Source organism: Rattus norvegicus, chromosome 14 (genome assembly GCF_036323735.1).
Source record: "Rattus norvegicus strain BN/NHsdMcwi chromosome 14, GRCr8, whole genome shotgun sequence".
NCBI lineage: Eukaryota > Metazoa > Chordata > Mammalia > Rodentia > Muridae > Rattus > Rattus norvegicus.
In genome coordinates this window covers 37,707,713-37,730,114 of record NC_086032.1, presented here as the reverse complement: position 1 = coordinate 37,730,114, position 22,402 = coordinate 37,707,713, and positions in this window count along the sequence as shown.

Below are 22,402 nucleotides of genomic sequence, written 5' to 3'. Positions count from 1 at the left end.
CTAGAGAAAATGAATGAAAATGATTTCTTATACTCTCAATGTTGTCCCCATACCTGGCATCTTAGGAGAAAAGATACATTTTTATTTATTTTTATCTGTATTAATATGTTCTCAATAGGATTTCAATGACTATAAACTACTAAATAGCACAGTATTTTCTTCAGTCACCCACGGCTTCTTTCCTACCTCCATTGTCTGCATGACACTTCCTCATTTTTGTTCTTTCCATGTGTTCTGAGAAATCGTTATTAATTGCTCACTCAAAAGTATTCTGCAATATAGGTCTGGCCTATCACATTTTAAGTAATGGTTATACATTGTTGTGTTCATAATTTTCATCACTAGGACAAATCATTTACAAATTACAACTAAGAGAGAGACTGGTTCATAGTTTTGAGACTATGGTTCATAAATATCTGGTAGGCAGAATCACAGTGTGTTTAATATTGCAAAGAAACATGATCAACTCAGAAACAAAAATTGGGGAAAAAGTAAACGAAACAGAAAATTTGCAGACACCTAGATTTAGAAAATTTTTCTTTTTTTACATTATAGTTTCCTTTACATTTTGTTAGTCATTTGTATTTATTTCATTTTATTAGTCTTTGTTAGGGATTTTTCAGTTTCTTTTTAAATTAGTGTTTGCTTATCATTTTTATTAATGTGTTGCCTATTGGCATCATAGAACAAATTTGATAATAAAGTAACACATTCTTATGCAAGTATCAAGGATCCTAACCAGACCTGTACTTTTCTTTTTTCTACTATGTCATCCAACCAAAGCTTACACCAGCTCTTTCTTTATAAATAAGCAAGTATCTTGTTACTGTGAAAGTTACATCAGGGCTAGATTGTCCACTTAATAGAAATGTTGTCATTAAGCCTTCTGATATGTTTAATCCCTGAGATTCATATGCTCTAAGGAGATAACCAGCTCCAGCAAGTTATATTCTGGTTTCCATACCTATATTCTGAGATGCTCATGCCCAATAATAAATAAATAAATGTAAAGAATATCTCTGAAAACATACATTATTTTTACTATGGAAAACAAAAGAGATTAACTCCACACATGGGAATTAGTGATAAGAATCTAATATCAGAATATTGTCTTCAGATGTAGGTTTCTATAACCTACTTCTCTAACCAGACTCTACCAACCACTAAAATTGCATCAGATTATGTATCTACTAAAAGATCATTTCACCTAGTAGATAAGAACCCTCAGGTTTCAGGAATACTTTAATGATTACATTCACAAAGCAAGGACCAGTCTTCAGCTTGTGAGCTTTTGAACGTATGTATGAGTGTTTTATTAATTCTCTGAGTGGCATACAATTTATTTTTGGTTGTTTGAGTGTTTATCCTTTATTCAACTCCTCTCCCTACTCCACCTCAATTCCATTCCCACCAAACTTCATGTTTTCCTTTTGTTATCTTGACACATAGAGTCCAAGTTTTGTTAATCAAATATTCTAGGATGAGGGGTTGTTTTAAGGCTATGCCCTTAAAGAAAAAATACTCCCTCCCCCTGAGAAGATATAAACCATTCCTATAATGGGTTTTTATTTTATAGATAGATGACAGACAGACAGACAGATAGATGAATAGATCTCTACCCATTTCAAGTCTACTTTCTTTCTCCCTGTTGCTTAAGTATTGCATATGCTGTCACCAATGCTATGAGTTGTGAAGTCACCACTTTTAGCCAGAAAACAATGCTTCTTTGAATTCATCTACTAACTCTGACTCTGTGTGTGTGTGTTTACATGACTTTTATTATAGTATATTGATCATCCCATTTTATTAGTAGGAATAATTCATCTCTTAATTGTGCCTAATTTACAGGTTATATATGCAGTTTATAGAAAAAAGCACATTATGTATAAAATTGAGTTGTATGAAGCTTTCACTGTGGATCTGAAAACATCTCCTACAGATGAAAATACTCATAAAATTATTTGCACATGATTATGGAGACAGTTTGGTATCAACATCTGTAGGGTATATTGGAAAATTGGTTACCCAGGAAGTTACTAGTTAATGCCAACCTCAAGGTCAACAAGTCAGGTATCAAGGATCAATTGATACTTCTACTCATGTTTGAAGCCAGAGAAAAATGTCACTCTGAAAGCCGGCCAGAGGAAATACATTATTACTCAGGAGAGGATCACCTTTTTTTTTTTAACAGTCAGGACTCTAACTGATTAACAGAAGTTCACTGAAAATTAGGAAAGGTTTTGTCCCATTTTCTGTGATATTCTTTGCACTTTGGAAAAAGGAGTGTGTTTGATAATGCCCTATTTAGAATTGAGAACACATTGTTTTCAAATTCTTTGAATCTTGAATAGCTTTATATCCCTGATTTAATTACAATCTCTAGCATAAAGAAATTTCTCTGATAAAGGTTGAAAGATGAACTAGTCTATCGGTAGGGCAGTAAGTCACTAGGAGTCATTTGTATATTATGTTCATTTAATAGAATAATAGTACTAGGTATTCTCTATGGACTATGACATATCTAATCACTGATTCTTGATAATAGTGGCAGGTATTGGTTGTATCTTGCAGAACATGCCATGAATACATTTCTAAAAATGCTGCTAGTATACTAGAAAGGGCATTCTAGAAGTCTAGGGCAAGGTTATGTATGTATGTATATATATATATATATATATATATATGCGCAGAGAGAAAGAGAGAAAGGGAGATAGATAGATAGATAGATAGATAGATAGATAGATAGATAGATAGATAGATAGATAGATAGATAGATAGATAGATTTGGAGGGATATGTAACTGTGTTTGGAGGATGAAAGGTATATAATTAGATTTTAATCTCAAAAAATTACCAAAACAATGTTCTTTCCCTCTCCGTCTTTACAGTATGACTCTAATCCACAGCCATTTTCTGCTGCTTCCTCTCATGTTCACTCACTAAACACTCTCATTTGGCTTTTGTCTCTGTGACACTAATGCTATTCTGTAGCATTTATCCTCTAGACTATCACAGTATTATTTTTCCTCTTCAGAAATCCAAACTTCACAAATGGATAATGCTCACAGTTCACAGAGGATTGAATCTGCTATTTTATTTTGAGAGATTGGCATATATAAATATTTAAAAGCCTTATCTAATATCTATTATTGTTATTTCTTTATTTTCCAAGTGAGAAATCTGAAGACAGAGAGTACCAATATGATCTTTAATGTGTACCTGATCTAGCTGGCAATCTCATTTTCAAAATTCTGTGTTTCACAGTATCTTGTTCTAACCACAGTGTCCTTTGCCTTACAGAAGCTTTGCAGTTTTATGAGATCCCATTTGTCGATTCCTGATCTTAGAGCATAAGCCATTGGTGTTTTGTTCAGGAAATTTTTTCCACTGCCCATGTGTTCCAGATGCTTCCCTAGTTTTTCTTCTATTAGTTTGAGTGTATCTGGTTTGATGTGGAGGTCCTTGATCCACTTGGACTTAAGCTTTGTACAGGGTGATAAGCATGGATCGATCTGCATTCTTCTACATGCTGACCTCCAGTGGGACCAGCACCATTTGCTGAAAATGCTATCTTTTTTCCATTTGATGGTTTTGGCTCCTTTGTCAAAAATCAAGTGACCATAAGTGTGTGGGTTTATTTCTGGGTCTTCAATTCTGTTCCATTGGTCTATCTGTCTGTCTCTGTACCAATACCGTGCAGTTTTTATCACTATTGCTCTGTAATACTGCTTGAGTTCAGGGATAGTGATTCCCCCTGAAGTCCTTTTATTGTTGAGGATAGTTTTAGCTATCCTGGGTTTTTTGTTATTCCAGATGAATTTGCAAATTGTTCTGTCTAACTCTTTGAAGAATTGGATTGGTATTTTGATGGGGATTGCATTGAATCTGTAGATCGCTTTTGGTAGAATGGCCATTTTTACTATATTAATCCTGCCAATCCATGAGCATGGGAGATCTTTCCATCTTCTGAGGTGTTACCCCTTCTCATAATGCATTTGATTATGTTTTTAGATTTCATTAAATATGTTTTTATTTTCTTAACATTAATATAGTGTCTTTATGGAATATCACTTTAGCTTATTTTCTTAATATATCAACATTTTACCTTTTCTATCTCATCTATATGAATATATGTATTTATCATAGTTAATTATAAATATTGTATCCCAACTGTTTAGACCTTTTTTGACAATTACTCCAAGTGGCTTCAGCTTCTATTCAGATACTTAAAATCACTGTCTATCTGTCATTCATTCGTGTGTGTGTGTGTGTGTGTGTGTGTGTGTGTGTGCGTGTGTGTTTTATTTACAAAGCAAAACTCTGAAACTTTTATTTTGTTTAATGAAATCAAACATTTCCTATTTAGAACATGTCCTCCAAGAAACTTTAGCTTCTGAACATGAATTAATCGTCTAATTACAACATCCAATGGCACTCAGCACATTTCCTTCCTGACACTACTCTGCCTTATAATAATTCATTGATTCAATTAACTCAAGAGGGAACAGAGCACCTGGGACTCAAGTACTCTTCAATATGCTAAAAACACTAAAATAAATAAAATGGCATTCTACCATATTCTATGGTATATATTAAATTATGATATTTTACTTTAAAATATGTTTACAATCACTAATTTAGCCTTCCTTTATCCTCTAGACTATCATAGTATAAATTTTCCTCTTCAGATATCCAAACTTGAAAGAGCTGACAATTGGATAATACTCATATTTCACTGAGGATTGGTTCTCCTGTTTATTTGGAAAGATTGGAACATTTAAATGTTTTAAAAGCCTTATCTATTGTCAATTATTGTTATTTTGTTATTCCTCAAGAGAGAAATCTGAGGAGAGAGTTAATTTTCCTAGGTTTTTAAGTGACTGGCAGAAGCAAGGCTTGAACCTAGAGAGTAAGATTGGCAAATCCAAATCTGAAATTGCTGCATGATGATAACCTCTAGAAATGAATTATGGCACATTCCTTTAAGGAAACAGCTCATATTTTTTCCAACACTATAGTTTCCACTCTGGTTAACCAATACTGTTATTTCTGTGGCTACATTTTAGGACATATTTGACATGAAAACCTTTCATATTTTACTTTAAGGGGTCATCTCATAAAAATGTCAAAAGTGAGAAAGAATTTCTGAAGAATGGCCTTCAATCAGCTATTTTTCAAAGGTATATAGTCTTGTTTAAGGTACAGGGCACTTGTAGAAATGGGGTCCAGTACTTGAAAATTTATTGCAGCCTGACATTTAATGAAAACCCTCAGGGTTTTATTATATAGTTACTCAGTTCACCTTGCATGTAGCCTAATATATTTTATTTTTAAAATTGTCTTGCTAGCAGATCTACATTGAAATAGTAGCCCCCAGGGCAGGTATAGATGGTCCTATTCAGTGCCTAACTCCCTACTTATCAGGTTTATAGCCCATAATAAGTCTACCTATGTGACTTTGACTAGCAGCTGAAAAATAACAGTTTCTCATGATCATTGTAACAGAGACAGAAAGAAGCAGCGAAACTGAAAAAGAGAGAGGACTTCATATTTTCCTCCCATTTGTCCTGTCATTGACCCACAGAGGAAAAAATAATTGCATAAAAATTGAAATAAAATATTTATTATTATCAAGTCACTTCTTATTCCCATAAGGAGATTCCATAAACACCAAAAGAGTTGCTAGCGTTTCTTTATACAAGTTTCTTTATATGGAAGTTCTTGTGAGAATTATATATAAAATGTTTAATCAACATGGAAAGAGTATAATATTTGGTTGATAAAATATGCTGAGGGAGTGAAAACATGGAGAACAGAACCTAGTTTTGAAATTGTGTTTCTTTTGTAACACTGGGACAAAACATCTAGCTTAAACAACATATTGGAGGAATAGTTTTCTTTTCTTTGCTTATGATTTCAAAAATATTAGTGCTCAACCCTGTTCTTCAAAGATGCCTCTCTCATAGAGACACAAAATATATATCATTGTGGGAAATATACTTGGAGGAGCTGAAATTCACTTTGGGATTAAATGAGTAAAACACCAGATTTATTGAACCCTTTTTCCTACCTACGTCAGGTTTCCTACAGTTTCCAGACCAACTTAAAATACCAGGAAAGGCTAAGGAATATATTTTTAAAACATGAATCACTGGGGAACATTAATACTGAAAAGTATAACAAATATGTTAGAACAAGTAGTATGAGTGTCTCTTAAGAGTTTGGTTTCCTGCTTCAACAATGGTTTTATGGTAACCTGTTAACAAACTTGAAATGTCATTGAGGAAAGTCATTATCCATAGTTTTAGGGATAAATAATTTCATATTCAAGTCCTGTAAGATTTGCTGAGCAACAGCCATGTCAACGCTTGGGTTTTCTAAATATACTCCCTTAGTCTAAATGTTTTATGAAACATGCCTCACCAGATTCTAAAAGCTCTCTAACAGTTATTGCCAATAGATCAAGATTGCCAACGGTAAATATTCCCGAAAGTCAGTATAAAAATTACCCAGCATTCATTGGGATGATGATGACGACGACGACGAGGACGATGAGGACGACGACGACGACTATGAGGAGGACAACAACTATGACTATGACTATGACTATGACGACAACGACGACGATGATTACCATGATGATGATGTTAGAAAATTGCAGAATTTACCAGAGCCAATATGTTTTTGGTTGCGTCAATGCACAACAGAGCACACAAAGTAGTTATCATACTTTAAAGAACCAAAATGTCTCATATAGCAGTTGAGAATGTAGCTCATTTATTAGAAAGCTGGTATTCAAAACTTAAGGCCATGGACTTGATCTCTAGCTCCAGGAAGAGTTATGGAATTACCCTAGTGTTTCTTTATGTTTATGTTTGATTGTTATGTCCAATTTCATGACATAAAACAATAGGATGATTGTGATTTAAGGCACTAAAATGATAGAGCCACTTCAATTGAAATTAGTGCCTTTCCAAAAGAAAGAAATTTTATCTTGGTCATATGAGTGTATGACTGGAAGATACCCTTTTACAAGAAACAGGTCAAATGGTTTCCTGACCTTGTATATTATAACCCACGGAATTATGAGAAACCCATATCTGATGCTTAAATAATTCACTCATTATTTCTTATTCTGCTATACTACCCCAAACTGTGATAATTATTTGATTGTCTGTGTTCTTTAGAACTGAACTCAATAATCATTCTATAGCCTTATTGATAAGTACAGGAGGAAAAACATGGTAAGTAAATGATTATAACCTATTATAACTTCCAGGCAATTTTACCTTACATGTTACACCTTTTCAAGACCTAGAGTTTGATAATGACAGGAATCATAATGTAGTTATATAAACAAAAACATTATCCTGTAAATCTGCTTCCTTGTCTTTTTGTTCAAAGAATGATGCTAGTATTTATTAAATTTGTAGATGGAATTAAATCAGAAATAAGAACAATTAAGGTCTACATCATTATGAGGCACATAAAGCAGAATTCAAACCCAAATAGAATTCACTAGAAAAGATTAAAGTGATGCAAACAAAGAACATAAATTTTTGAAAGATTTTGATAAGAGATGTATATAATATTAAGAATTACTTGCCAAAAGTGCACATTTGCTTAAGAGTTCTGAGACTAAAATCTTCAGAACTACACAAGTTCAAGGATATGCTCTGTCCACAGGAATTTTGAAAAGTAGTGTACTTAAAAATGTCTGAAAAAAATGAATTTTATTTTAATTTTCAAGTAAATACTATATTTAGTAATGGAACTTCCATCATTGTTAAAGACACCACTAAAGTATTCTGCCCCAACAATTTGCTTTAAGGTTATTATGAAGTAAAATCATCCTCTATGGTATTTTAAATTACATTTTTATCAGTATTTTTTGATAAAGGGAAAAAAGTACAAATTGGACAATCTCACACTTGAGCAGGGTGCATGATGAAAATTCTAAAGAATCAATAGAATGTGTGTGTGCATACACACACACACACACACACACACACACATACAGTTTGGGCAGGTGAAAATCTGAACACATATGTCAAAGACATTCCTCAAAAGATTCTTAAAGATTTGCTTTATTTCATAAAATACATATGGGGCAAAGTGCACGTGTGTGGAGGTGACTGAAAATTCTAGATGTATTAGATCCACTAGAGTAGAAGTTACAGTTGGTTGAGAGCTTCCTGATGTATATGCTGAGAATCAAAGTTGAGGCCTCTGAAAGAATAATACATATTCTTAACTGCTGTGCCATCATACCAGCCATCTCAAGAAATTCTTATATAAAGATAATTTAAAACATTTTATCCCAGAGAATATAAAATACAGCAGCAAATTTAGTCTACATAGACAATTAACAATGAATACATAGAAGAACTGGTTATGCCTTTGGTAAATTTATTATTTTTCTGGAAACACTAAAATATTTCCTAGATCTTAAATTTTGCTGTTGAACTACTTTTGAGGATTTGTTGGCCTTTTAATGAAAAGATGGATGAGATTCATAGTCTCAAACAGGATTACCATGCACTTAAAATTTCAGAAAAAGTTTCCGTATTTTTATCGTGAAAATAATGGGACCATCAGTGGTTAGTTACCAAAGTTCAATAATCATATAGTGATTAGGTTCTATGTTTATTGACCTTTACTACATACAAACAGCCTACAATATTGATATTTCAAATTTAGATTAAGTTACCATAGGCTTCTCCCCCTATTAAATAGAAAGATTATGGTATGATAAGTGAACAAGATCAAATGATATTAATTTTCATATTAATTTAAATATGACATAAAGTCATATTTTTTCTTTTTGCCATAGTGGTCTCTACGATAGGGATTTAAGATAGGGACATAGGTAAAGTCGTCAGGCCTCTCCACTCTTGGTGTATACTGATAGTACTTGTTGCTAATTCAATATAATGGGTTACAGTTTCAGTGGTCTAATAGAGAGTATTTCAATATCGTTAATGCTAATCTGTATGTACATTATAGACTAATTGATTTTCAACTAAGAGATAAACTAAAAGTCAACTTTTTAAAAATGATAAAAACTAAGGACCTAGTAAGAGCCTCTTTAAAGGGTAGATGACATCACTTATTTACTGCTAAGTGGATATTAGCCAAAACATACAGAATACATATGATAAGCTTCACAGACCCAAAGAAATTAACCAAGAATAAAGGTGCAAGTTAGGATGTCTGAATCCCACTTGAAAGGTGGAACAAAACAGTTATGGAAGGCAGACAGAAGGAGGAAACTGGGCGAGAGAGGGGAGGGTGAGGGTAATGGGGGAGCGGTAACAGGTATGGAGAGAGACAGAAGAGAGGCCCAGAGGACCATCAGAATGAATGGAAATATGCAGTTGCTCCGGGTGAGGGTGGCAGAATCTCTACAAAGTCCCAGAGACCTGCGAAGGAAGAAGCTCCCAGAACTTAGTGTGAGTGACCTTAGCTAATATGCCTAACAGTGGGGATAGAAAACCTGAAGAAACCACCTCCAGTAGCCAGACAGGAGCTGTGGTGGAGAGATGGGGACATCAACCCACCTACAAAGCTTTCAACCAAAACTTGGTTCTGTCTAACAGAAGTGCAGGGACAAAGATTGAGCAGAGATTGAAGAAATGGTCGACCAGTGACTGGCCCAGTTTAAGACCCATCCCGTGGGCAGGCACCAATCCCTGACACTGTAAGTGATGCTATGTTATATCATAGACAATATACAGAAATCATTGATATGATTCCTAACTGTATAGATTTTCATGTGTTACTCTGAACTCCAAATGAAATCATAATTTATGCAGTGTTCTGTAGTCTATTTATTTAATATTTAATGCATGTCGCAATTATCCAGCTCTCCTCTGAGAGGCTCTACCCAGTTGCTGACTGAGACACCTGCACACACCCAAACACTGGACAGAGGTGGGGATGCTTTTGGAGAGTCAGGGGAAGGACTGAAGGCCCTAAAGGTGATGGCAACCCCACAGGAAGATCAACAGTGTCAACTAACCTGTACTGCTGGGAACTCCCAGAGACTGAGCTACCAAACAAAGAACATACATGGGCTGGTCTGAGGTCCTGTCAGACTGCTTTTTCTCTCCCAGCAGGACAGTATGTGCCCAATCCTGCAAAGACTTGATGCACCAGGGTAGGGGGATACAGGGAGGGGTGGCGTGGCTTCCCTCTCAGAGGCAAGAGGGAAAGGAAATGGGGGATGAACCCTGGGAGAGAAAACAGCATTTGGGATATAAATAAGTTAATTAAAAGTTATCAGAAAAAAAACTCTTTAATGTTAAATGTCTAGCATGGGAAAATAGACTGAGCCTAATGTTAAATGACATAATTTATAAGTGATAGAATGTAGCCTGTTGTTGAGACAAATCCAGTATCAGAAGGGAGGTGTGAAATATTTTCAAAACCCATAAATTGCAGTATATTCCTTTATATTCAGCTCGATGTTATAGAAAATACCCCGAACGTATTTATGTGATTTCTAAATGTACAGTTTTTCATGTGTTACTCTGAACGCCAAATGAAATCTTAGTCTATGCACTATTATATTTGTGTTTTTATTATTTATTATTATAGCACCTATAGCAATTATTTAGCCTAAATTTATGTCTGATTTATTAGACCTCAATATGTTTTATTTTGTAAGATGTAACATTTTATTGTTACATTTTTGTATTGTCTAGGTGTTATAAGATGTATTCATTCATAATAGATTGTTGTCTACAACATTAATATTGCAAGCATTTAAATATAACTCTTCTAGTGGGCAAATGCACCCTTCCTCTTGGGTAGATTTCTAGAAGGACAAATTCTAAGTCACACATTATATTATCTCAAAGATACATTTTATAGATTACATTTGAATTACTGAAGTGCTTTCTGATGGCATTTTGCATTTTCTTAGCAGTATATAAGATTTCTTGAATCCCCATTAACACTCAGCATTGCTATGTTTTATACAAACTTATTTGAGTGTAGTGAAGCTTAGTTTGGGGTATTATTTGTATTTCTCTCCTAAATGATGTTCTTGAACTCCTAGGATATGCTATTTATCATACCTGTCACTTCTGTGGTGACCTATATGTTTGATTTATTTCCCATTATAAAATATGAAACAATAATTGGTAAAGAATTATAAGTGTTCTGTACATTATCTAGATATATTTATTTTAATGGGTACATAATTTCAAAATATACTTCTAAATTTGTATCTTATCTTAAATTTGAAGTACATAGTTGAATACTTGCCATACCAAAAAAGGGAATATTGTGTCAAGATTTACATGTGCATGGAGACAGAGAGATTGGCAGGAGTGGGGAGGGAGAAGGAACCAAATAAGGGTGTGTGAAAAAAATGTGTGCCAAGCAATTGATTATTATTATAATTTGAAAATATAATTTGAAAATAAGAATGTAAAGAAGTTAAACTGAGGTATCTCACATGAGTGGACAAAGGTGTTCCTAGAAAACATTGATAATTAAACAATTAAAGAAAAAAGAAAGGAAGTCCGATGAGCATAGAGGTAGTAGAGATCTGATAGTCTCCGGGCAAATTTATTAAAACATAATCAAAACATGCTTTATGAACTTTTTAAAGATTTAATAAAATATTATTTAAAACAAGTGTACTACTCCACAGCTCTGCATGCATTCTTGGAGGCCTGTCTGCACCAAGGACAATCAGGTCTCTTCACTGCAAACCTGGCAGCAGGAAGCTGCATCGTGCCGCTGCATTCCATTTTCCAGCCCACAACTCAGCCTGCATTCTGGGAGGATTGCCTGCATAAGACACAACCAGGTAAAGACCCTTCCCATTGCCCAATCCCCTGACTGCAAAGCCCCTGTACAGCACACCCAACAACTGTGAACTGCCTCAGCTCCACATTTTCTGGGTCTCAACTCTGTCTACATTACCAAGAGGCCCACTGGCACCAGTGACAGCCAGATGGCTAAATCCCATCAGAAGAACACAATTGAGAATCAAAGCAATATGGCACCACCAGCGCCCAATTATCCTACTATGGCAAACACTGGATATCCTAACACAGCTGAAGCACAAGAAAATGATCTTCAGTCCAAACTTATGAACATGATAGAGGCCTTTAAAGAGGAAACAAATAGAGTTCTCTGCCCACAAATCCCGTGGGAGGGAGAGCTAAACCCTCAGAGAGGCAGACACGCCTGGGAAACCAGAAGAGACTGCACTCTGCATACACATCTCGGACTCCAGAGGAGGACACCAGAGGCCATCTGGAACCCTGGTGCACTGAGGCTCCCGGAAGGGGCGGCACGGGTATTCCTGGTTGCTGCCGCCACAGAGAGCCCGTGGGCAGCGCCCCGCGAGCAAACTTGAGCCTCGGGACCACAGGTAAGACCAGCTTGTCTGCGGCAAGAAAGCTGCCTGGTGAAATCTGGACACAGAGGCGGAATTCCTCTAGGACCGGGCACATCCTGTGTTTACCGGAAGTCCCACACCCGCGGATCCCGGCCCGCAGCAGCTCTCTAATCCCAGACCCTGTGGGAAAGAGACCTCACCGCCTGGTCAGGTGGGCACTCCTAAGGCTGCAGAGCAGAAAAGACCACCAACACTGCCCACCCCTGCCCACATCCCTGGCCCAAGAGGAAACTGTATAAGGCCTCTGGCTCCCGTGGGGGAGGGCCCAGGAGCGGCAGGACACCTGACTGAGACACCGCCAAAACCTGAAGGAAACAGACCAGATAAACAGTTCTCTGCCCCCAAATCCCATGGGAGGGAGAGCTAAACCCTCAGAGAGGCAGACCCTCCTGGGAAACCAGAAGAGACTGCACTCTGCATACACATCTCGGATGCCAGAGGAAAACACGAAAGGCCATCTGGAACCCTGGTGCACTGAAGCTCCCGGAAGGGACGGCGCAGGTATTCCTGGTTGCTGCCGCCACAGAGAGCCCGTGGGCAGCACCCCGCGAGCGAACTTGAGCCTCGGGACCACAGGTAAGACCAACCTTTCTGCTGCAAGAAAGCTGCCTGGTGAACTCAAGACACAGGCCCACAGGAACAGCTGAAGACCTGTAGAGAGGAAAACTACACGCCCGAAAGCAGAACACTCTGTCCCCATAACTGACTGAAAGAGAGGAAAACAGGTCTACAGCACTCCTGACACACAGGCTTATAGGACAGTCTAGCCACTGTCAGAAATAGCAGAACAAAGTAACACTAGAGATAATCTGATAGCGAGAGGCAAGCGCAGGAACCCAAGCAACAGAAACCAAGACTACATGGCATCATCGGAGCCCAATTCTCCCACCAAAACAAACATGGAATATCCAACACACCAGAAAAGCAAGATCTAGTTTCAAAATCATATTTGATCATGATGCTGGAGGACTTCAAGATGGACATGAAGAACTCTCTTAGGGAAACACAGGAAAACATTAATAAACAAGTAGAAGCCTACAGAGAGGAATCGCAAAAATCCCTGAAAGAATCGCAAAAATCCCTGAAAGAATTCCAGGAAAACACAATCAAACAGTTGAAGGAACTAAAAATGGAAATAGAAGCAATCAAGAAAGAACACATGGAAACAACCCTGGATATAGAAAACCAAAAGAAGAGACAAGGAGCTGTAGATACAAGCCTCACCAACAGAATACAAGAGATGGAAGAGAGAATCTCAGGAGCAGAAGATTCCATAGAAATCATTGACTCAACTGTCAAAGATAATGTAAAGCAGAAAAAGCTACTGGTCCAAAACATACAGGAAATCCATGACTCAATGAGAAAATCAAACCTAAGGATAATAGGTATAGAAGAGAGTGAAGACTCCCAGCTCAAAGGACCAGTAAATATCTTCAACAAAATCATAGAAGAAAACATCCCTAACCTAAAAAAAGAGATACCCATAGGCATACAAGAAGCCTACAGAACTCCAAATAGATTGGACCAGAAAAGAAACACCTCCCGTCACATTATAGTCAAAAACCAAACGCACAAAATAAAGAAAGAATATTAAAAGCAGTAAGGGAAAAAGGTCAAGTAACATATAAAGGCAGACCTATCAGAATCACACCAGACTTCTCGCCAGAAACTATGAAGGCCAGAAGATCCTGGACTGACGTCATACAGACCCTAAGAGAACACAAATGCCAGCCCAGGTTACTGTATCCTGCAAAACTCTCAATTAACATAGATGGAGAAACCAAGATATTCCATGACAAAACCAAATTTACACAATATCTTTCTACAAATCCAGCACTACAAAGGATAATAAATGGTAAAGCCCAACATAAGGAGGCAAGCTATACCCTAGAAGAAGCAAGAAACTAATCGTCTTGGCAACAAAACAAAGAGAGTGAAAGCACACAAACATAACCTCACATCCAAATATGAATATAACGGGAAGCAATAATCACTATTCCTTAATATCTCTCAAAATCAATGGCCTCAACTCCCCAATAAAAAGAAATAGATTAACAAACTGGATACGCAACGAGGACCCTGCATTCTGCTGCCTACAGGAAACACACCTCAGAGACAAAGACAGACACTACCTCAGAGTGAAAGGCTGGAAAACAACTTTCCAAGCAAATGGTCAGAAGAAGGAAGCTAGAGTAGCCATTCTAATATCAAGTAAAATCAATTTTCAACTAAAAGTCATCAAAAAAGATAAGGAAGGACACTTCATATTCATCAAAGGAAAAATCCACCAAGATGAACTCTCAATCCTAAATATCTATGCCCCAAATACAAGGGCACCTACATATGTAAAAGAAACCTTACTAAAGCTCAAAACACACATTGCACCTCACACAATAATAGTGGGAGATTTCAACACCCCACTCTCATCAATGGACAGATCAGGGAAACAGAAATTAAACAGAGATGTAGACAGACTAAGAGAAGTCATGAGCCAAATGGTCTTAACGGATATTTATAGAACATTCTATCCTAAAGCAAAAGGATATACCTTCTTCTCAGCTCCTCATGGTACTTTCTCCAAAGTTGACCATATAATTGGTCAAAAAACGGGCCTCAACAGGTACAGAAAGATAGAAATAATCCCATGCATGCTATCAGACCACCACGGCCTAAAACTGGTCTTCAATAACAATCAAGGAAGAATGCCCACATATACTTGGAAATTGAACAGTGCTCTACTCAATGATAACCTGGTCAAGGAAGAAATAAAGAAAGAAATTAAAAACTTTTTAGAATTTAATGAAAATGAAGGTACAACATATCCAAACTTATGGGACACAATGAAAGCTGTGCTAAGAGGAAAACTCATAGCGCTGAGTGCCTGCAGAAAGAAACAGGAAAGAGCATATGTCAGCAGCTTGACAGCACACCTAAAAGCTCTAGAACAAAAGAAGCACATACACCAAGGAGGAGTAGAAGGGAGGAAATAATCAAACTCAGAGCTGAAATCAACAAAGTAGAAACAAAAAGGACCATAGAAAGAATCAACAGAACCAAAAGTTGGTTCTTTGAGAAAATCAACAAGATAGATAAACCCTTAGCCACACTAACGAGAGGACACAGACAGTGCGTCCAAATTAACAAAATCAGAAATGAAAAGGGAGACAGAACAACAGATTCAGAGGAAATTCAAAAAATCATCTGATCTTACTATAAAAACCTATATTCAACAAAACTTGAAAATCTTCAAGAAATGGACAATTTCCTAGACAGACACCAGGTACCGAAGTTAAATCAGGAACAGATAAACCAGTTAAACAACCCCATAACTCCTAAGGAAATAGAAGCAGTCATTAAAGGTCTCCCAACCAAAAAGAGGCCAGGTCCAGACGGGTTTAGTGCAGAATTCTATCAAACCTTCATAGAAGACCTCATACCAATATTATCCAAACTATTCCACAAAATTGAAACAGATGGATCACTACCGAATACCTTCTACGAAGCCACAATTACTCTTATACCTAAACCACACAAAAACACAACAAAGAAAGAGAACTTCAGACCAATTTCCCTTATGAATATCGATGCAAAAATAATCAACAAAATTCTGGCAAACCGAATCCAAGAGCACATCAAAACAATCATCCACCATGACCAGGTAGGCTTCAACCCAGGCATGCAGGGATGGTTTAATATACGGAAAACCATCAACGTGATCCATTATATAAACAAACTGAAAGAACAAAACCACATGATCATTTCATTAGACGCTGAGAAAGCATTTGACAAAATTCAACACCCCTACATGATAAAAGTCCTGGAAAGAATAGGAATTCAAGGCCCATACCTGAACATAGTAAAAGCCATATACAGCAAACCAGTTGCTAACATTAAACTAAATGGAGAGAAACTTGAAGCAATCCCACTAAAATCAGGGACTAGACAAGGCTGCCCTCTCTCTCCCTACTTATTCAATATCGTTCTTGAAGTTCTAGCCAGAGCAATCAGACAACAAAAGGAGGTCAAGGGGATACAGATCGGAAAAGAAGAAGTCAAAATATCACTATTTGCAGATGATATGATAGTATATTTAAGTGATCCCAAAAGTTCCACCAGAGAACTACTAAAGCTGATAAACAACATCAGCAAAGTGGCTGGGTATAAAATTAACTCAAATAAATCAGTTGCCTTCCTCTATACAAAAGAGAAACAAGCCGAGAAAGAAATTAGGGAAACGACACCCTTCATAACAGACCCAAATAATATAAAGTACCTCGGTGTGACTTTAACCAAGCAAGTAAAAGATCTGTACAATAAGAACTTCAAGACACTGAAGAAGGAAATTGAAGAAGACCTCAGAAGATGGAAAGATCTCCCATGCTCATGGATTGGCAGGATTAATATAGTAAAAATGGCCATTTTACCAAAAGCGATCTACAGATTCAATGCAATCCCCATCAAAATACCAGTCCAATTCTTCAAAGAGTTAGACAGAACAATTTGCAAATTCATCTGGAATAACAAAAAACCCAGTATAGCTAAAACTATCCTCAACAATAAAAGGACTTCAGGGGGAATCACTATCCCTGAACTCAAGCAGTATTACAGAGCAATAGTGATAAAAACTGCATGGTATTGGTACAAAGACAGACAGATAGACCAATGGAACAGAATTGAAGACCCAGAAATGAACCCACATACCTATGGTCACTTGATTTTTGACAAAGGAGCCAAACCATCCAATGGAAAAAAGATAGCATTTTCAGCAAATGGTGCTGGTTCAACTGGAGGTCAGCATGTAGAAGAATGCAGATCGATCCATGCTTATCACCCTGTACAAAGCTTAAGTCCAAGTGGATCAAGGACCTCCACATCAAACCAGACACACTCAAACTAATAGAAGAAAAACTAGGGAAACATCTGGAACACATGGGCACTGGAAAAAATTTCCTGAACAAAACACCAATGGCTTACGCTCTAAGATCAAGAATCGACAAATGGGATCTCATAAAACTGCAAAGCTTCTGTAAGGCAAAGGACACTGTGGTTAGGACAAAACGGCAACCAACAGATTGGGAAAAGATCTTTACCAATCCTACAACAGATAGAGGCCTTATATCCAAAATATACAAAGAACTCAAGAAGTTAGACCGCAGGGAAACAAATAACCCTATTAAAAAATGGGGCTCAGAGCTAAACAAAGAATTCACAGCTGAGGAATGCCGAATGGCTGAGAAACACCTAAAGAAATGTTCAACATCTTTAGTCATAAGGGAAATGCAAATCAAAACAACCCTGAGATTTCACCTCACACCAGTGAGAATGGCTAAGATCAAAAACTCAGGTGACAGCAGATGCATGCGAGGATGCGGAGAAAGAGGAACACTCCTCCATTGTTGGTGGGGTTGCAAACTGGTACAACCATTCTGGAAATCAGTCTGGAGGATCCTCAGAAAATTGGACATTGAACTGCCTGAGGATCCAGCTATACCTCTCTTGGGCATATACCCAAAAGATGCCCCAACATATAAAAAAGACATGTGCTCCACTATGTTCATTGCAGCCTTATTTATAATAGCCAGAAACTGGAAAGAACCCGGATGCCCTTCAACAGAGGAATGGATACAGAAAATGTGGTACATCTACACAATGGAATATTACTCAGCTATCAAAAACAACGGCTTTATGAAATTCGTAGGCAAATGGTTGGAACTGGAAAACATCATCCTGAGTGAGCTAACCCAATCACAGAAAGACATACATGGTATGCACTCATTGATAAGTGGCTATTAGCCCAAATGCTTGAATTACCCTAGATGCCTAGAACAAATGAAACTCAAGACGGATGATCAAAATGTGAATGCTTCACTCCTTCTTTAAAAGGGGAACAAGAATACACTTGGCAGGGAAGAGAGAGGCAAAGATTAAAACAGAGACTGAAGGAACACCCATTCAGAGCCTGCCCCACATGTGGCCCATACATATACAGCCACCCAATTAGACAAGATGGATGAAGCAAAGAAGTGCAGACCGACAGGAGCCGGATGTAGATCGCTCCTGAGAGACACAGCCAGAATACAGCAAATACAGAGGCGAATACCAGCAGCAAACCACTGAACTGAGAATAGGACCCCCGTTGAAGGAATCAGAGAAAGAACTGGAAGATCTTGAAGGGGCTCGACACCCCATATGTACAACAATGCCAAGCAACCAGAGCTTCCAGGGACTAAGCCACTACCTAAAGGCTATACATGGACTGACCCTGGACTCTGACCTCATAGGTAGCAATGAATATCCTAGTAAGAGCACCAGTGGAAGGGGAAGCCCTGGGTCCTGCTAAGACTGAACCCCCAGTGTACTAGACTGGTGGGGGGAGGGCGGCAATTGGGGGAGGGTCGGGAGGGGAACACCCATAAGGAAGGGGAGGGGGGAGGGGGATGTTTGCCTGGATACCGGGAAAGGGAATAACACTCGAAATGTATATAAGAAATACTCAAGTTAATTAAAAAAAAAAGAAATGTTAACATTTAAAAGTTAATATTCAATTATTTCATAATGCAATCAAATACAATATGGTTTGGACTAGTAAAAAAAAAAGAGGAAACAAATAAATCCCTTTAAAAAATACAGGAAAATAAAAGCAACAGGTGAAGGAAATGAATAAGACCTGAAAATGGAAGTAGAAGCAATAAAGAAAACAAAACCTGAGGGAATCCTGGAGATACAAACCTTAGGTAAGAGAACAGGAGCAATAGAAGCAAGAATCACTCAGAGCATACAGGATATCTAAGACAGAATTTCAGGTGCAGAAGATACTATAAAAGAAACTGATTTATCAAAGAACATGATAAACCTACATTTTCCAGAAAAAACATTATCAAGGAAGTAAAGGGCCCTATGGAAAGGAAAACTCCTTCCACCACATAATAATCAAAACCCTAAATGTACTGAACAAAACATATTACAAGGTACAAATGGGGAAAAGACCAAGTAAAATATAAAGTCAGACCTATAGCATTATACCCAATTTCTCAACAGAGACTCTAAAACCCAGAAGGGCCTGGGCAGATGTCTTGCTGTCTCTGAAAGACTACAAACGCCAGCTCAGACTACTACACCAAGTAAAAGTTTCAATAACCGTAGACAAAGCAAACAAGATATTCCTTGACAAAATTAATTTCAAACAATATGTATCTACAAGTCCACCAATATAGAATATACTAGAAGGACACTCCAACTTAAGAAGGAAATAATTTCACACCAACAAAATTGAACTAAGGGAAACAAACCAAATACCACCAGGAACATAAAAATAACAGAAATTAACAATTTTTGGTCTTTAATGTCCCTGAAAATTAATGGATTCAATCCCCTAATAAGAAGACAGAGACTATCAGAAATGGTTGTAAAAACAGGATCCATCGTTCTACCTCACACAAGAAATAAAACTCAGCAAAAATGACATTATCTCACAGTAAAGGACTGGAAAATAATTTTCCAAGGAAGCAGACACAAGAAACAGTTATAATATGTAATAAAACAGAATCCTAACCAAAATTAATTAAAAGATATGGGAAAGGACACTTCATATACATCAAAGGAAAACTTCGATAAAGATGATATTTCAATTATAAATGTACATTCTCAGTATGCAAGGTCACCTACATCGTAAAGTAGACATTACTAAACTTAAGTCACACATTGAACCCCAGCATTAAAAATGGGAGACTTAAACACCCATGCTCACCAAATGACAAGTTATTGAGACAGAAACTAAAGAGAGAAATAATGAAACTAACAGAGGTCGTGAATCAAATGACCATAATAGATATCTAAAGAATATTTCACCCAAAGACAAAAAGAAATGTATGTTCTTCTCAGCACCTCACAGAACCTTTCTCAAAATTGACCAGATATTGAAATATAAGCCCCATGTACCTTATCAGTCAACCAGGGGTTAAAAGTTAACTTCAACAAAAGGAAAAACAAAAAGCCTACAAACACAACAAAGACACATGCTCCACTATGTTCTTAGCAGCCTTATTTATAATAGCCAGAAACTGGAAAGAACCCAGATGCCCTTCAACAGAGGAATGGATACAGAAAATGTGGTACATCTATACAATGGAATATTACTCAGCTATCAAAAACAACGAGTTTATGAAATTCGTAGGCAAATGGTTGGAACTGGAAAACATCATCCTGAGTGAGCTAACCCAATCACAGAAAGACATACATGGTATGCACTCATTGATAAGTGGCTATTAACCCAAATGCTTGAATTACCCTAGATGCCTAGAACAAATGAAACTCAAGACGGATGATCAAAATGTGAATGCTTCACTCCTTCTTTAAAAGGGGAACAAGAATACACTTGGCAGGGAAGAGAGAGGCAAAGATTAAAACAGAGACTGAAGGAACACCCATTCAGAGCCTGCCCCACATGTGGCCCATACATATACAGCCACCCAATTAGACAAGATGGATGAAGCAAAGAAGTGCAGACCGACAGGAGCCGGATGTAGATCGCTCCTGAGAGACACAGCCAGAATACAGCAAATACAGAGGCGAATGCCAGCAGCAAACCACTGAACTGAGAATAGGACCCCCGTTGAAGGAATCAGAGAAAGAACTGGAAGATCTTGAAGGGGCTCGAGACCCCATATGTACAACAATGCTAAGCAACCAGAGCTTCCAGGGACTAAGCCACTACCTAAAGACTATACATGGACTGACCCTGGACTCTGACCTCATAGGTAGCAATGAATATCCTAGTAAGAGCACCAGTGGAAGGAGAAGCCCTGGGTCCTGCTAAGACTGAACACCCAGTGAACTAGACTGATGGGGGGAGGGCGGCAATGGGGGGAGGGTCGGGAGGGGAACACCCATAAGGAAGGGGAGGGGGGAGGGGCATGTTTGCCGGGATACTGGGAAAGGGAATAACACTCGAAATGTATATAAGAAATACTCAAGTTAATAAAAAAAATAAATAAATAAATAAAAAATCTAAGGGTCTCCGGATGTTCTAGCTCTCTAACTGTAATGAAATTCAGATGATAACTTCTAAAACAACCTAAAAACTTTCTTGCTCTTTCTGATGGTAAAACACCACTCTCTTAGGGAATTGACAACCTTAGCCTAACAGTAGGAAACTAAGTAATGTGGCCTTTGTTCTATCTTAGGAGGAATTTCAGGGCTCTAGCTTTCAGCCTGCTACTCAGAAATCACAAGAAGAAAAAGGGACATTCTGAAAAGTGATTATATGATTTATTACTAAATTGTAGAAAGTTTCTTATGAAAGCTATCTAAGAAAAATCGGAAAACAGAAAGATCCTGGCAGGGCAAGGGAAAATTATCTTCTTGTCTCTTTGTCCTCAGTACTTATACATGTTTCAGAATACATGCTCACATGTTAAAAACTTAATCACAAGTTCACACATAAGATCAAATCATAAATTGAAATAGAAGTTTGCAACAGAGAATGTTTACGTGCATATCGATTAGCAGTAATTATCTGTCTAAACATCCATCACCTGTCACAGTTCCACAGGCTCATTGAAAGTTAAAAACTATAGCTAAGGTATTAGTGAAGTTTTGCATAGATAAACCCAGTCAATATGTTGTATTCTGTCCTAATTCCTTTAATAAATTATAAGTTCCATTTTTATGACTTTTGGTTACTTGTTTTAGAACCTCTTGGAATGTTCTCTAAGTAGGAGAAAGTTTGGTTACTAAGAGCCAATTAACTGGTGGCACAAGGGGGACTGACAGAGTTCTCATTGCAGTTTTCACTATCAGAAAAGGATCTAATAGCAGTCTCACTATAAAAAAATTAATAATAACTGATATATTTTAGGAATTCTTATAGAATCATCATTAAGAATTAAGAAGTCGGGTTGGGGATTTAGCTCAGTGGTAGAGCGCTTGCCTAGGAAGCGCAATGCCCTGGGTTCAGTCCCCAGCTCCAAAAAAAAGAACAAAAAAA